Source organism: Pyxicephalus adspersus, chromosome 6 (genome assembly GCF_032062135.1).
Source record: "Pyxicephalus adspersus chromosome 6, UCB_Pads_2.0, whole genome shotgun sequence".
Taxonomy (NCBI): Eukaryota; Metazoa; Chordata; class Amphibia; order Anura; family Pyxicephalidae; genus Pyxicephalus; species Pyxicephalus adspersus.
This window is the reverse complement of record NC_092863.1, coordinates 6031193-6048197: the sequence shown is the minus strand read 5'-3', so window position 1 is coordinate 6048197 and position 17005 is coordinate 6031193. Positions and strand designations below refer to the sequence as shown.

Here is a 17005-nt window from a genome sequence, read left to right as displayed (position 1 = left end):
GTTTCCTTTTTTTATAAAATGGTGTAAAATCAGTCACCCACATGTGACTGAAAATATATGTTGCACATATAGAAACAATAAATATACAGAATATCCACTGTTTATTGTACAGGAGTAATTTGTTGGTGCTATATAAATCCTGTTTAATAACAATAATAATAATTAAAAAAATTTGCACTTTACAAAGTTCATGGCCATATTGCTAACTGTCCCTCAAAGGGGCTCTCAATCAGATGTCCCTATAATAGACATATGTCATTAACACTATGGGCTTGATTTATTAAAGCTCTCCTCGGCTGGAGAGGATACACTTTCATCAGTAAAGGTGGGTGATCTGGCAAACCTGGAATGGATATGGTTCAGGATTCAAAACATTTGCTAGCAAATAGCAAATTACTTTGAAGAAATCCATTCCAGGTTTGCTGGATCACCCAGCTTCACTGATCAATGTTTATCCTCTCCAGCCTTGAAGAGCTTTAATAAATCAGGTCCAGTATAAGGTCAATTTTGAGGGCAGCCATGTTTGTGGAATGTAGGAGAAAACCCCACCAACATGGAGAGAACATACAAACTCCATGAAGAGAGAGTACTGGACAAGATTAGAATCTGGGACCTAGCGCTGCAAAAGCAAACGTGCTAACCTTTAAATCAAATAAATACTATAATACACTTTATTTTTCCAAGATTGAGCCCTCTCCATTTATTTTATCAGTTATACATATATTTCTTTAAACTGATATGTAGATATTTGTATCTGGTAGTGCTACATTAGAAAATGTAGAACTGTAGGTGCATGCAGTCTGATATTGTATTTCTTTAGTTTATCCTGACCGGAGGTGTTCTTTAAATAAAAATCTATCTGATTTCAGCGTTGGTGTATGGCTTAAGCAATCCACTTGTCAACTTTCCAGTTTGTATTTAGTCAAGATAAAATCTTGAAACCAGACAGCAACTTCTGAGCCAGCGAGTCATATAATAGTATATGAAAGAGAAGCCAAAAGTGAGATTTTAAGAGCCTCAGTCCACACTCGGCGCTCCAGACTGCTGAGCGAGGTGAACAAAAAGAGGAAGCTGTCTCCACAACACAGGAAGCATAAACAGAAGTTTGAAATCAAATTCAACATCTCTGTTATTAATAAAATAAAAAAACATATAAGCCGAGGCTGCGTTTGGTTTACACCCTTGTTTATAAGCACATAGACAAAAGGAAATGTTTAAGAGGAGGCGAACGCTCGGGTGTCTCCAGCGGAAACGATATTGAAAAATTTTGATTGAGAATTAACATTTCCCTTGACGGGTAAAGGATTTCCATTTTTTATTAGCACTGAAAATCCTTATTTTTTAGAGCTTGCCAAACAAATCCATGTGCAAGAAACGTCATGCTATCACTTGGGAGTGCTGGAGACAATATTATGCAGAGGGATCAAAATAATGGTACTACGTAGATATAACATTTCAAATCAAGTTTTTTAAACCATCTTTAGGATATTTAATAAACCATGTGAATGTGATCAGCTAGATATAACAAGGGTTATTCACATTGGGTAAATAATACATACACATCTTTAGGACCAAAACAGACAAAACGGGAGCATGGCTGCCTTTTTATGTCATTATTAAAACTCTGAAAAAGTGGTGTTATGGATTGCAAGACTTTTAATTCTTTTGTCACCAGCCACAACCTCCCACACTAGTGGCTTACAGGTTTGTTAAGTTGTCCAGAGCTGCGCTTGTATTTGGTATAAAGATAGCAATTTATATTTGCAAGTATAGACACAGAGAGAGGCTTGCGCTTTAAGTTGTATTTACACAGGTAAATAGGATCAAAAGATATAAAAGCTTATAACATTCTCAAGAAGAAGTTTTGGTTATAGTTTGCATGATGATTAGTTATTTCAGTCTCTTAATCCATGATCATAAATCGTACAGCAGTTTCTGACCCAATGCGTTTCACCGATAGGCTATCTCAGTGGATTTTTAGGGCCTTTTACTAATTTAATTAACCTCCGAAGCAGTAACCCTGAGTGTGACTAGGGGTAGAAAAAAGTTGCTGAAAGCTGTAACCCAGTCACACTCGGGCTAGGTAAACCTATGGAAAGGTAAATAAATACAGCTTTACCTGAACCGCCGTCGCACATCGCTGCGATCTCCGTCTTCTTCCTTCTTCTTCCGTCGTCTTCGATGAGTCACCAGGGGAGTTGGTGCGTGTGTACGTTGCCGATGGGGCAGGGCAGCAAATTCAAAATCAATTTGTATTGCATTCAATACAATACAAAGTAACTGTATTGAATGCAATAAATTGGATTTATATGTGTAAAGACAGTACACTGTTTTCAAGAACATTTATTTTACAGTATATATAATAGTATGACTATAATATTTATTCTTTTTTAAAATAAAAAAAATATATATATATTAATTTATTTAATTCCATATTTTGATCATATTTTCATATTTCAATCATGATTTTGTGTTTCAAATTATATTATAATTATTAGTTATATTATACTCATACTATTATAATATACTGTAAAATACATTTTCATGAAAAACAATGTACCGCTTTTAGACATAAAAAAAACGGAAAGAAATGAATCGCTAGGGAGGTAATAGAATAGTATAAAATATATAGAGTAGTATACAGAGTTTTGCCCCCATTTTCTCCTTTTCTACTATGGTATAAAGACATTACTGCTGGGGTTTTTCCTTATGTTTGAGCCTGGGGCCATAATGACTTTTTAGATGAGTATACAGCTCTGTTAGTGACACAGCACTGTAAGCTCAGTGTTGTGTGTAGAACTTTATCCCGTGTAACCAGTCTGTCTTCCTGGCACAGAATATACAGTCTGAAATATCATAAAGTTGTCCAGTGACTGCACTAGTTATAGATAGTTGTGTTTAATAGGATCAGTTGTGCTACTAATTTTGATATAAAATATTGCTGACAATAGGTCACCATGAGCAGATTTATGCTGCAGCTCCACATGGGGTAAACTACATCAGCAGAAATGTAGTACTTAAAGATCTTGCAATAGATTATTGAAGCCTGTCTAAGACAAATTCTAGGGCTCCATCAGCTTGTATGGTGGAAATAAGCTCAAATGCCGGCACCACTACTCCAGAATGCAGCATCACCACATCTCTACAAAGCTGCAAGATGCTCTTATGAGCCTGGCACTGCCTCTCCTTTGAGTTGAGATTAGAAAGCAACTATGGGAAGAAGAGCTAGAAAGGCTGACCTGAGCAACAACCGGCAGAGATACAGTGAGCCTGGGGCTTGGAGTGGAAGCGTTGGTGAGTGGGATTAGAGCCATGCAGAACATTGCCCTACTTTTTTTGGGCATCCAAAATTTTGTTAGGGGTCCACTAATATTGGTTCATGCTCCCTAATACATACTTATATGCTTAAGTGACAGCTGTCTAAGAGAGGTACCTTTAAATTAAAAAGATTCTTTCACTAACCCCTATGGGACTTGCAGAAAGTTTTACTGGCACACTTGACTGAGATAACTTAATTCTGTTTGTGGTCAATACAAACCACCATTTAATGTCTTTATCTGAATTCCAATTTTTACAATGATACCAGTGTTCTCCTCAGCCGGGTGCACCACCTGGCACTTTTCAGTAACCACCCGGCTGTTTTTGGGTAGTTACTAATAAGTTGAGTCATAATACAGGGGCTACCATCAACCTACAATTTCTTCCCACCTAGCTTAAAAACATGACTTGGTTGAACACTGAATACAAAGTTTGATTGCTCAAAATGTATAAAAAGATATTTCTTCAGCTTCATTATGGGGAATGTCATTCTACTAGGATGTAGATGAGAGCCTGCAAAGACAACATCAATCTAAAGCTTTTTATGCAGGTACTTTCCTTGGTGATAAACTAATTAAAATGTATGCATGGAAATCACACGAAATGCAGTTTTCTATAACGCCATTATCAAAGTAAAAGCTTGAAAATCTTGTAATAGAGACATCTGGATGTTCCTAATATATCCGGAAATTATGTGACCGAGAAGGATTAAAGGTACATACGGCCCTGGACTACTCAGATCCTCCCTACCTACTCAGGGAGTTACTGAAGAACCACGGATCCAAATAATGCTTCTCTGCCAATACAATGGTTACAATCCTCTACTTCTTTTATGTTTCATATTCCAAACCTGCTACTGAAATATATGATCTGCACCAAACACATTACCTGATTAAATCCACAGCAAATTAAGTAGTCCTATGGCATAGTTCTATAATTTCAAGTTCCTTTTAAAGCAGATGTAAAGTAAACGGCATTTATTTTGCATTATAAACCACTACCACTTCTTAAAATAAAATACGTTTGTTATCGGTAAAATCTCAGTGCAGCTTCTTGGAATTTCTATCTACATAAACTTCAGAAATGAATCTTTCCTGCCTAAAATGTGTTACTACTTGCAGTCTTTATTGGAAAAAGGATAAACCAAAACCACAACTCATGCATGTTGTTACTCTGCCTCTAATAAATAATATCTATTATTAACATTTCCATAATAAATAATCAATTATATCACCATTACCAAACCACTGCGCTAATATTTATGTACAAAGAACATCATACATTAATGATCGTTCACACCACTGAACTGGGGTATTGCACATTACCCCAGCACAAAGCAACGCACATTATGCACATTGATGCACTTTTTATTTTGCACCTTCTTAATGCACTTGCAATGAAGTGCAGCTTACTGCATGTCAACAAACTAACAGGCTGCCAATAGAGGTGCAAGCAGTATCTCCAAGGGCACACCACAACAATCTTTCCTTAGGCCCTGCAATGTGGTGCAATGAAAAGAAGGGCTTGAACTTTTTTTCACGCTTCTGTGCAGTACACATTCCAATGCATATCACATATGCTGTACAGTATTTATTATAAGGTCAAATCAAAACACTTTCAACTGCATATTTACCCCACCATAAGGGTCAAAAGAAACATGTTGAAAGGGACTAAATAGGATAAGTCTATTGTAGGTATTTGCATACCTTTCAATAAAATGGGTTCTGGTGCTAACTTAAAATTGAATTCAGCACCAGTAAAAATTGCCACCAGGAGGAAACTTCTCAGCAGGGACAAACAGCAATAAACACCTGACAAAGGTTCTAACTCTTCCATATTCCATGTAAACTAATAGCAATAAAATAATTAGCTTTAGACACACTCTAAGCCCTTCCCCTAACTTATTTATTGAATTAGTCATAGTGCTGTATGGCTGAGCTATAAAACCCCTCTCAATAAATACCAATGTGGCGGATTGGGGTCTTCTGGTGTTTTGATAAGTGACAACTGTTCTGAAACCTACTCCCCTCAATCCTGAAAAACACAGCAGGGGGGAGAGGGTGACAATCCCCTCTGACACCCCAAATGTTTTCCCAAGTAGGTACAGGGAGCATAAGTCAAAGAAGCTCTTGTAACTCTGCAATACTTTGAACTGCTGATGCGTGGGAAGAATTGGAGGGAAGATAGATACACAAAACTGTGTTTTTCGGCCCTTTATGTGAGTTTTTAAAGACACGGTAACATCAAAGGAAAGTTACTGAGGATAGTTTACAGGGAGGAGAGTGACAACAGTTACAGTGACAGGCACAGAAGCACCGACCAGGTCAAAGGTGACAGAGAGGCCCTCTGATCTTGCTCCACACTCATTGTAGGCCTCATTAAACTCCCACGCTTAGTTATACATGTCACTGGATGACTTTCTCCTTTGCAACAGGTGACAGGTTCAGAAGGCATTCTTAGGAATTTCAGGACTGGGACCCATTTGAAGTAAGCAAAGGGAAGGTCAGAAAATAAGTTGTAAAAGTTACACAGCACCATCCCGTTGACCCCTAGGCCTAAGGCAACAGGAATATCCAAAAATGTGCTTCCCTTCAATTGAGATGCATCAGGCTGGAAGGAAACCTTTGGAGAATTAATGCATAAAGAATCAATTTCCTGATAGAAAAGGCTTGGATGTCATCCAGAAAAGAAAAAATAAAGTTTTGACACTGATAAAACTGCAGAGAGGGGATGTCTGGATGGCAGGCATGCAGCAATTGTACAATATATTTAGCTTTCATGCTGGATACAGTAACAAGAAAGCTATAAACTAGGTAAGCTTCTATAAGCAGCCGACAGAGCACTGAAATATATCACGTCATTTACAATCTCATACTGATTCAGGGCTGGAGAATGTAACTTCTCCCCTACTAAAATCTGTTAGACGATTCCCCCAGTGATGTCATGAACTGCTGTCCGTCAAGAAGACCACGGACTGTAACTTTTCCAGGAATTAACCCAGACGTGGAAAACTGCAGTCTAGAGTTCCTGCACTTAAACAGAACAGACAAATATAAAAACAGTTTTGTATTAATGAATGCAATAAATTTATTTTTAGAGCAAGCAATGTGAATTTCATCAGCCTCTTGCTTTCACTGCATAGTGGAGCTTAAGATTGCAAGAGGGAGTAGAAGACCATAGAGACAATTATATGTAGTGAAGTGCTTAGTAGGAACGTAATAAAGTGGAACTATATTTCGACAATTTAAAAAAAAAAATAAGCAGCTATGATTTTTATAGCAAAAATGTACAATAGATTGTGAGCCAATTCGAGGGACTGCTAGTGACAGGACTATGGACTTTGTAAAACGCTGTGTATTATGTTGGCGCTATTTAAATACTTTGTAATAATAATAATAAAAATAATAAGTATTAATGTCCTATTGTAATAAAACATACTTACCTGCCTTGAAGACTTCTCAAAGGAAGAAGACCGAAAGACACCTGTGAAGAGTCATGGAGCGAGGACAGGTGAGTGTAATTGTAAAAAGTGCAGTCAGGCAGGTAATCGTAGAAAGGGACAATGCCTTTCCCTCCTGCAACAAAGGATCTTGCAATTTTTTATTTCTAAGGTTTAGTTCCACTTAACACAGGGGATGAGAAAAAAACTAATAAAAATGCAGCACCAGTAAAAAAAAAAAAAAATAAAGTTATTAGGTTCAAATATTTTTGCTATTATCAACTTGTATCTTCTTGCACTTACTGTACAAATAAAAACAATTTTTATTGTATGCTTCACAGACCAAAAGTGACTATACAAGTTATTTGAAAAAGTTTACATACCCTTTATCAAAGTTTGCCTCTGCCTATACAACCTGTAAATATTCCTCATTGTATGGAATGCATTAAAATAGTTGAACAAAGTTTATCATCTGAGAACAACAGAGCAATCAGATTTTCCATCCCTAGCTGTAAATTGGCAAGATACAAAGCTATGAGGCAAGGTAAATAATTTTGAGGATCTGTATAAAAGAAACAAGGAAAGCACCAAAGGATAAGAACTGCTCATGGAAAGGATAAACAAAAGAACCACAAAGCAGTAAATACTGGTAATTCCCCCAGCAGATGTATACTGATACATCAGAAACATGACTATCACATTATCCACAATTGTGGTGAGTCAGAGCTAGAGATTTGTACATCGCCCACAGCACCACCTGAAAGAAGATCCCCCCTGAGGTGAGGTCATGTTCAGGAAGTTCCCCCTGCTGTGACACCTCCAGACGGTATAGCACCTAATCTGTCTGGAGGTACAGGCTGCTCACTTACTAAAAACCTGTGAATGATTAGTGGAGAGCAGGTGAATATGTTTAAAAGACAGCAGCATAGATAAAGGTAATTGTTAAAATATTTTTTTTTTCAATTTATGTATTGCTTCAAACTGGAACTGGAAGTCCCACTTTGAACAACTGATGATCAGGCAGGTGGTTTATACAGAAAGGGACCATTTTGCAATATCTGGTCTTACCTTCTGGATTACTGGCCAAGCTATGGTTTGTTTTAGGGATGCCCAGTAATCCCAGCTTCCCATGAACATGCTGGGAATGAATGCACTCCTGCACAGTAGATACCTCATGCTAATCAACAATGATATTCAGTAAAGCTACGTACACACTTCCAATTATTATCGTTGGTAAACGAACGACGAACGATCCTGCACGATATCTGCGAACGATCGTATAGCACCGATCCTGTACATACAGATAACGGCACGATCGTTCGCAGATATTGTACACACGATAGATGCGATCGTTTGAACGATACAGGAAGTGACGTGCACCACAGGAAGTGAGCGAACGTTCGTTCACCGCGCATGCTCAGACCATGGACGATCAATGAACGACCGTACACACGATAGATGGTCAACGATCGTCGTCCAATCCGATGGTCATTCATTTCCAACGACTATCCTCGTTCGTCGACGTCGTTAGTTACTTTTTTTACGAACGATTTTTGCCCAATCGATCGTTCGTCGTTCATTTCCAACGATAAAAATTGGAAGTGTGTACGCAGCTTTAGAGACAAAAGAAGATAGCATTGCCCTGTGACAGAATGGGAACAGGTAAGTATCCCAGGTTTAGTTACGCTTTAAACTGAAACCTAGGCAAATGACTTTCATACTCAAGGAGGTCCCCCTCCCCAATGAAAGGGATACATGCTTGTTTATTCTAGGTGATGATGTTGTTGGAGTAACGCTCACCTTCCCACTTACTTCTGCAAGTGCTCTTCCTTTCATACCTGAGGCTTGGGCACGTGGGCCAGGCTTTGGCATCATCCTGAACAATGCAAGGCTAATAATAAATAAATAAACCCATGCTGGATTGCAGAACAGAGAGCATGCAGGGGTGTAGCAAAAAGGACAGAACGAGCATTGCAATTGGAGTGTGTTATGATATTTTGTTAAGAAATGTTGGGCTAAGGCAAACCAGGTTAAAGAAGTCTATTCTTTTAACAGTGCACTTTAACACACAAAAAAAACAAACCTGTGTTTTTTTGAAGAACCCCTTGACACATGATATGCTTACAGGTGCATTTGCAGCAAATGAACAAGTACATTGAGATGCCATACTAAGTTATTGGTAACAAGGCACATTGTATAACTTCCATCAACATACATTAACCTGACATGCATTGAAAAGATTCTATCACCAATAATCATCAGTGTATATGGACACCAAAGTGACACCAATATCACCAAAGAATGATCAAGCTTTGTGCTGGTATGCTTTGGTCACTAAAGAAATATACAGTTAGCATCTCTAAGTGACCCTTAGTTGTGTCTAAGTTGTAGCCATCAGACCCGAATAAACTTTAATCCATCTTATTATTTCCCCAAAGTAATAATGATGACTGTGTGTTGTTACAATAAAGCAAGTCATTTATGGTAGAGGTGTTGGGGAGGCAGATTAGAATTAGTAATGAGATGTACATCCATTATCTCTCCTGCTGACTCAATTTCTTCAGTAAATATGTGTGTCATCCTATGACAGTACTCCAAATCTTCATAAACCAGGAATGCGAAGACATATACACAATAAAATATGTGACAATCCCATCTTTACAGATATCAGAAACTACATTATACATTATACATTTTCTGTATCTACACATATCAACTCTCAAAACCGACTCTTTAGTTTTGATGTTTTTAGTCTTGATGACCAAACCTTGTTTCCATGAATGTTCTACTCCACGGGTAACTGGTTTCTGGCTAGGGCGCAGGCTTGAGGCCTTTACGCTTCACATTTTAAGTTAATATATAATGGTTCTTTGACAATCTGCTTATTGTGGTTCTTGCCCCTGGTAAATGTTCCCCTTCCCCACCTCCACTCCTTCATTCTTTTTACTTGTTGTAAATGTTGTTATTTAGGTGGAGAGTCACCAATGCATATATTCTATTGTGTTGGTAAATTTGATGATTTTGGTGCTCTCCCCTCCTTAATGTATTAATGTATTGTCAACTATTTTAGTAGACAACCCTTTATTGTAAGGGAAAATACATTTTTCTTTAGGTTTTTGTTAAGTTCAACACCCTTTTTAAAAAAAAAAAAAAAAGGGTGCAGCACCGCCCCCTAATCGAGAATGAATGGAAGCCCAAAGCCTCCCGGGATACCTACGTCACACATCGTGGGAGGCTTTTGGGTGCTCCTTCTGCACATGTGCGAGCATCTTGGGCATGCACAGAAGGAGCATTTTCCTAAAAAGAGAAATATTTGATTTATGCATGCGCAGTGAGATCGGCAAGATTTTTTTCTTCTGTGTTCTTCTTCCTACGTCACCCGACCCAGGCACGAGATACCAGGACAACACGGGACCTGATGGAAGAGACCTCCAGATCGGTTGCTGTGTGGGATTGAAGGTAAGTGCATTTTTTGGGTTTTAGGCACTTTTGCGTTTACTTCCTCTTTAAAACCCAAAAAATGTGTCCTACACTCATTTGCAAACATTAAAGAAATAACACCTGTGCTAGGTGGAGGTATGTCACAGCATACGTTTCTATGTGCAATGAAGTGCAATTACCAGAAAATTGCATTCTACTTCAACACTCCTTTACAGATTTGCTTTGCATTACTATAAGAAGGATAAATAAGCCCTAAACTTGTTGGAGTAATAGAACACAAATGTACACAAACTGAATCCAGGTGTTGATGAACTAGTAGCAGCTGGCAAAAAGAAAAGTCTTAAGAAAGAAAAAAAAAATGATGAAATGTTATTGCCTAATGCTGGCATCTGAGCTGGAAACGTATAATGTAAAACAATTTTTAGGCAAATATGAGAAGCGAGTTAGTGAGCGCACACAGCATCAGAGGGCCTCCGCAGATGGCAGTCTTGATAAACAAAGTGTGCTACAAAGTGTGACGATGTTCTCACCAGAAGGATTTTACACGTTGAGCCCATTTTACAAACCCTGCTCTCCTCACCTCTAAAAATACCCAAGATGTTAGTGGTTCAGATGGCGACCATGTGCTCTGTAATATCTGCACCTGAATACACAGTGACTGTCCATCTGTCTTCCTGCTGTCAGGGAGAGATCATTGCTGTTTCTAAGCTAAGGAGGGGTACTAACCAGCAGGGTGCTTCTCACGAGAGAGGCCCTAGGGAGACCTGATCGAGAGGAAGAAAGACAGACACGAAGGGTCTGCTTTGCACTACCCCAATAACTTATTGCTTATGAGGATTACAAGATAGACATCTAATAATCCCTGCTTATGAAGACATTTTTTTAGAGTAATGTGAGAGAGTAATATGAGAGCGGATGATGAAGTGAATATCTTTGAAAAACAAGATAAAGTATACCTTCAACTTAAGCTGCGTACACACTTGCAATTTTCGTCGTTGGAAAGGATCTTTCACGATCCTTTCCAACGACAAGGGAGTGCACGATGCATGAACGATGCTGTACATACAGCACCGTTCATGCTCTATGGAGAGGGGAGGGGGAGAGCGACGGAGCGGCACCCTGCAGCGCGCTCTCCCCCTTCCCTTTCATTACGATCGGCTGTCATCCATCGTCCGTGGATCCGGCAGGTCGGTCGTCCGGACGATGGACGACACCGACTGTACACACGGCAGATTTTCGCCCGATAATTGGCCGATGCCGATTATCGGGCGATAAAAATCTGCCGTGTGTACGTAGCTTTAGAAAAAAAATCCATGCAACTACTTTACATACACCAGAGTCAACATCTGGGAGACAATGTGGTTGTTTGCCAATGACCAAATGGCAGCAGTATTCATTTGTCTGTAAGAACTACTTTACAGATAGCATTGTGGAAGACGGCTTCTTGTAAGTCAAGTTATAATCTAAAATGTGATTTGGTTTGGATAGCAACCCAATGCACCTCCAAAATACAGATGTTTTACAGCACACTGCAATGCACCACAAGCCATGAAGTATGTTGCAATGTGTCATTATTCCAAAAATCAGTTTAATAATTCATCTTACCCAACACAACTCAACTGAACTACAATGTGTTGTAGCAGGGTCCCTACTCTTCCTGACTACTTTATGCATAAGAGTTGCAATTAATTCTAAATTATAAAGATCAGCCAGGCATCTAGTATCTTTCGAAGAGCATCAAATTTGGGATTCCAATAATTTCTAATTTGATTTAATCTGATTTAATAAATTGAGATCTGTCATCTTTACCTGAAGATGGCATTTTTTTATGTATGACAAGCAGCTAACTCAGAATACTCTGTAAGTATAAGTAAAGAAACATAAATGTACAGTAAATTTAGACACAAAGGTCTGCATTGACATAGGGGACACAATTACGCACAATTAAAATGTGGAAGAACCATATGCAAGAAAGAAAATACAGCTGAGAAGCAGGTGAATGTACTTAAATCATTAAGTGAACCGTTATTATGTAGTTAGAGTCATAATGTACCTTACATATTTACTTTCCATTTTTCATTATTTTGGTTATATGTGATCGTTATTTCAGAAGGTAATGTGCATTTTTACACACCACACGAGGGATTTAAATAAAAAGGAAATACATCAAAATCATTTCTGTGCTAATCAATTTAATTTGTCACTGAAAACTATGAAATGATTAGGAGTGTAGGTAGCAGATTGCTGTAGTGAAAAGTTTATGTAAAGTTCCCATATCGCCAATACAATTGGATGCTTGCATTCTCCCCCCCCCCCCCCCTTTTTATTTATTATTCAGATCTTGCCACAATGCCATTTTGTAGCCTTGTATTAAAACAAATGCAGTCCTGTTGCTCCTCGTGCAGGCCCTGGACTGGAATGACAGCTAGGCTTTTTTTGTGGGCAACAAATTTTGTTTTCCAAGTTTATATCACTTCCTTTAATCCTCTGGTTAAATTTAAACTTTTGCCAGCAACATTCTTTTTTTTTGCTGGTGTATAATGCAGGGGAAGGTCTAAAATTCCTGCCAGGTTTTTGCAATCATTTGTGTGACCATTGGGAGCTTTCCTCAAATGTCTCCATGAACATACAGGAAACAACCTGAAATCCTGCCAGTGGTAAAAGTTGGCAGATGTTTAACCCTGCCCCACTCTATACTTCCTTTATATACATATTTATACATATACCTAAACATTTGTACCAACTGCTTTATTTCTATTCCTTCCACAATACTGTGTTAATAACTTCTCTGTACCTGGAGAATTGAATATTCACAGCTTCTGCAGCAACTCATTCAGCTTTTAAAGCAGGACTGAGCCAAGTTACACAGAACTGACACTCCAATGTTGAAATAAAACTCCCCTGACGTAAGGCAGCACTGTGCACAGAAAAGAAGTTGAAAATAAAAATGCTCAGAAAGAGAAAAATATCCTCATTAGGCTGCAAAAGTTGTAAATACTGACCGCAATCACTGAACACTTTCCTTGACACATGAAAGGCATGTCTATATAATTGGCAGAACTCATAAATAACAGACTGGCATTAAATGCTGAAGGCTGCAGCTGTTCCCATTCGTTACCAGATTAGTCTACAGATCACTAGTTTGTAGTAGTCAGGCGGGCTCTGCAAGGTAGAATATGAAGTGTACCTGTTGTTTGGACAAATCAAAGGCATTTGTTCAATATATTAGAGTTGGAAATCATGAGGAAGGTCATGGAGGCAAGGTGGAAAGAATTCAGTATGCCATTCATAATGATTATTATTATTATTATTATTAATAAACAGGAATTATATAGCGCCAACAACATATTACGCAGCGCTGTACATTAAATAGGGATTGCAAATGACAGACTAATACAGACAGAGACACAGGAGGAGAGGACCCTGCCCCGAAGAGCTTACAATCTAGGAGGGGAATTTCACACACAATAGGATGGGAGGTAGTGACCACAATAGGATGGTAGAGGCATAATGATGAATAATAATAACAGGGCTCCTGGAAGTAAATAGAGTTTTATGCAAGTACATAACTAGCCACAGTACTGCAAGCAATTGCTTCGGGGCAAGATGGGGAATCCTTCAATAATATTATTGTGTGCCACTTCCTCCATGTCTTAGATTGTAAGCTCTTCAGGGCAGGGTCCTCCCCTCCTCCTGTGTCACTGTATCTGTCTGTCATTTGCAACCCTTACTTAATGTACAGCGTTCTATCATTCACAATAATGGCCACTTCGAAGTACCACCAAACCTGGCATGGAGCAACCAGATTCTAGATGTCATTTTAGACAGTCCTGCAAAATGACAGCTGGAATCCAAAAGTTAGAATCTGTATGTTGGGAAAAGAAATCAAATTATTGTTAAAAAAAAACTCCGGTCCATGAAACCCATTATGATTTTTTATTAATTAAGATGAATTAATATGGTCACTGTATGTATGCTTTAAAATGCGTTAGGATGAGCTGTACTATCGAAAAAAAGGATGGGTCCAGCGGATATCATCCACATTTTTGAGAAAGTTCAAGTAATTCCCAATCTCTTAGATTACAACACATGCTTAGAAATGGAACATCAAATTAACATCCTTAGCCCACAAAAAGGAGGCAACATTTTTCAATTTAGCTATTCTAGAGTTTTCTTACAAGAAATCTCTATGAGTCACTGCAGAAAAAAACCCTGAAATTCACAGAATAGAACAATATATTACTAGTGTTCTGTCCCACTGGCCAGAAAATGGAAAAAATGTATGACTGTACTAGTAGAAAGTGTTGCTGTTCTAGTCGGGGACAAATGACGAGGCCTGGCAAGTGTTACTGCCATATGGGAAGGACTACAGACGAAGGTATATCCAATGACTACCAGCATGGACAAGGTTGTATTTAACAGCCCTTAAAGGACAAGCCTGCCTTTTGCAGATTTTTTTAAAAGAAGATACCCAAATGATCCATGTGGTTCACAAAAACACTCTTTAGTAACATGAACATTTTATTAAAATTCAAATCAACGGGGGAGATATCAGTATTGATATTGAAAATAAAATGTGTAGTGTTGAGGTGCTTCTCTGGAGCTATGACAAACTGTATTTGACAACAGTTTTTTTTCAAGCGGAAGTAAACTAAAAACAAAAAAATGACACTCACCTTTAATCCAAGAGAGCCCTTGATGGTGCTGGTCCTTCTTGTGATCCGGTCCTGCATTGTCCTGGGATTCCTCTTTGTCCCGGTGCAGAGAAAGCACAGGGCCCCGCCATATTCTGTCTTCCCTTCCAGTCTTCTTGCTAGATCACCCGATCTCACACTGCGCAGGTTTGAGATCGTAGTGATGTAGCCACTGGGAAGGGGGAAAAAAAGAGAGCCGTTCTCACTACGCATACATGAGATCAGGCATGTTTTTCCTCTTGGTGGAAAAGATGCCCCTTCTGCGCATGCTAAAGATTAAGGCATGTGCAGAAGGAGTAGCCAGAGCATCCCGGGATGCAAAAAAAACAAAAACATTTTTACTTTTACTTTATTTGGAAGGGTTGTCCACTCTTCTATGTAACGTAAACATTTTGAGTTTTGGTATGCTTTAAATATATCTTTAGGTGACTCTTTAAAACATAATATTACAGGAAAGCTTTCTACAGGATCCAACAGCAGGATGCAGCAGAAAGTGAATCTTTGTAAAATAAATATTTCTATGATAAACTGTCAGCAGGGATTTCAATTTCAATTGCAAACAATAAAACACAGCACAATGTGAATCAGCAATTTTCTGTCCCCTCTGGTAATTTGGATCGGGTGGAACTTGGGTGGGTGGAGGGATATCTTTGCACATCCTTCAGAGGATGAAGTCCCATAGCTGTGTACAGCTGTTGTGTCTAATATGCTGGTGAATAATATGAGATGATTAATACCGCATATCTGGACATACAAGCAAATTCTCCACTAACTGGGTGCGCCTCCCCCCACACGTTTTGGTGACCATAAAACCACTTCCATAAATCCTTACCCCAGCAGGGTGCATACTGTAGCTGCACATATGGCTACAAAAGTAAACCATGTCTGTATGCCACAGTATTCTGTCTGAAATATTTTTTATCTATAATCTGCAGAAATTCTTATTAAAGAAATGATGCAGCAACTGCACTGGTTTAGTTGCTTTCAGGCAAAATGCAATGGGCAGGCTGGATTAATTCCCAACAAGTCATGAATAGCTTTCTTATGTTTGGCTTTATGCAGTGCACAATCATTGAGACACAAGTGGACCAAAAGACAAAAGGCCTATAAATCTGCATCCTTTACCGGAATGTTCCTCACATCACTAGATGATCTAAGCTTCTGATCTGATCTGACTATCTATAATATTGGGCAAATTTACCAAAGACATTTTAGGGTCAAAAATACGTGGGCAACCCTCCAGGTCAGTAATTCTCAACCAGAGTACCTCCAGAGGTTGCTAGGGGTTGCCTGAGCAATAAGAACTTTTTGCCTCTTACATCAGTTTAGGTGATAACAATGATCATTTTGTAAGGGTGACTGACATTCTTCCCAATAGCCAGCAGTGTAAGAGCCAATTATACTACTACTGACCACCTACTGACCATCACACTAATATACTGTAAGCTGTGGATATAGGAAATTTAGAAAGGGTTCCTTAGGACCTGAAAGTTATTTTAAGGGTTCTTCCATGTAAAATAAAGGTCGAGAAACACTCCAGATTATTAAACTCAGGTGCACAGAACCAAGACAGTTTAGATATGGTTGACACACTTTTTATACATCAAACACAGCACTGTGAGCTTGGACAAAGCAATGACACAGATTACACCCCCAACTCTTTCTGAAAGCCAATAACCCTGTGTTATACACTAGTTCACATTTTCACAGACCGATTCTGATTCCACATTTTCACAGACCTTACAGTGAAGAATCCCTTCCTTATCCAGAGCTTAAACTTTTCCTCCAGACGCAAGGAGTGTCCTCTTGTTCTTTGTAATGATCTCAAAGTGAATAATGGGGAAGAGAGTTCTCTATATGGACCATTTATATATTTATACAGGGTGATCATATCCCCCCTTATACGTCTCTTCTCAAGGGAGAATAGATTCAGTTCAGCTAATCTCTCCTCATAGCTGAGCTCCTCCATTTCTTTTATTAGTTTAGTTGCCCTTCTCTGCACTCTCCCCAATTCCACAATGTCCTTTTTATGAACTGGTGCCCAAAACCGGATGGCATATTCCAGATGTGGTCTGACCAATGCTTTGTACAGGGGCAGCTTTGGAAGTAGCAG

The 17005-nt window shown here is 38.7% G+C and overlaps 1 long non-coding RNA gene across 2 annotated transcripts in view; it reads right to left on the bottom strand.

Annotated features, from left to right (window-relative positions):
* LOC140332982 (uncharacterized) overlaps positions 1 to 17005 on the bottom strand; it is a 160160-nt gene that overhangs the window by 115256 nt on the left and 27899 nt on the right. The gene's annotated exons all lie outside the window — the stretch shown is intronic.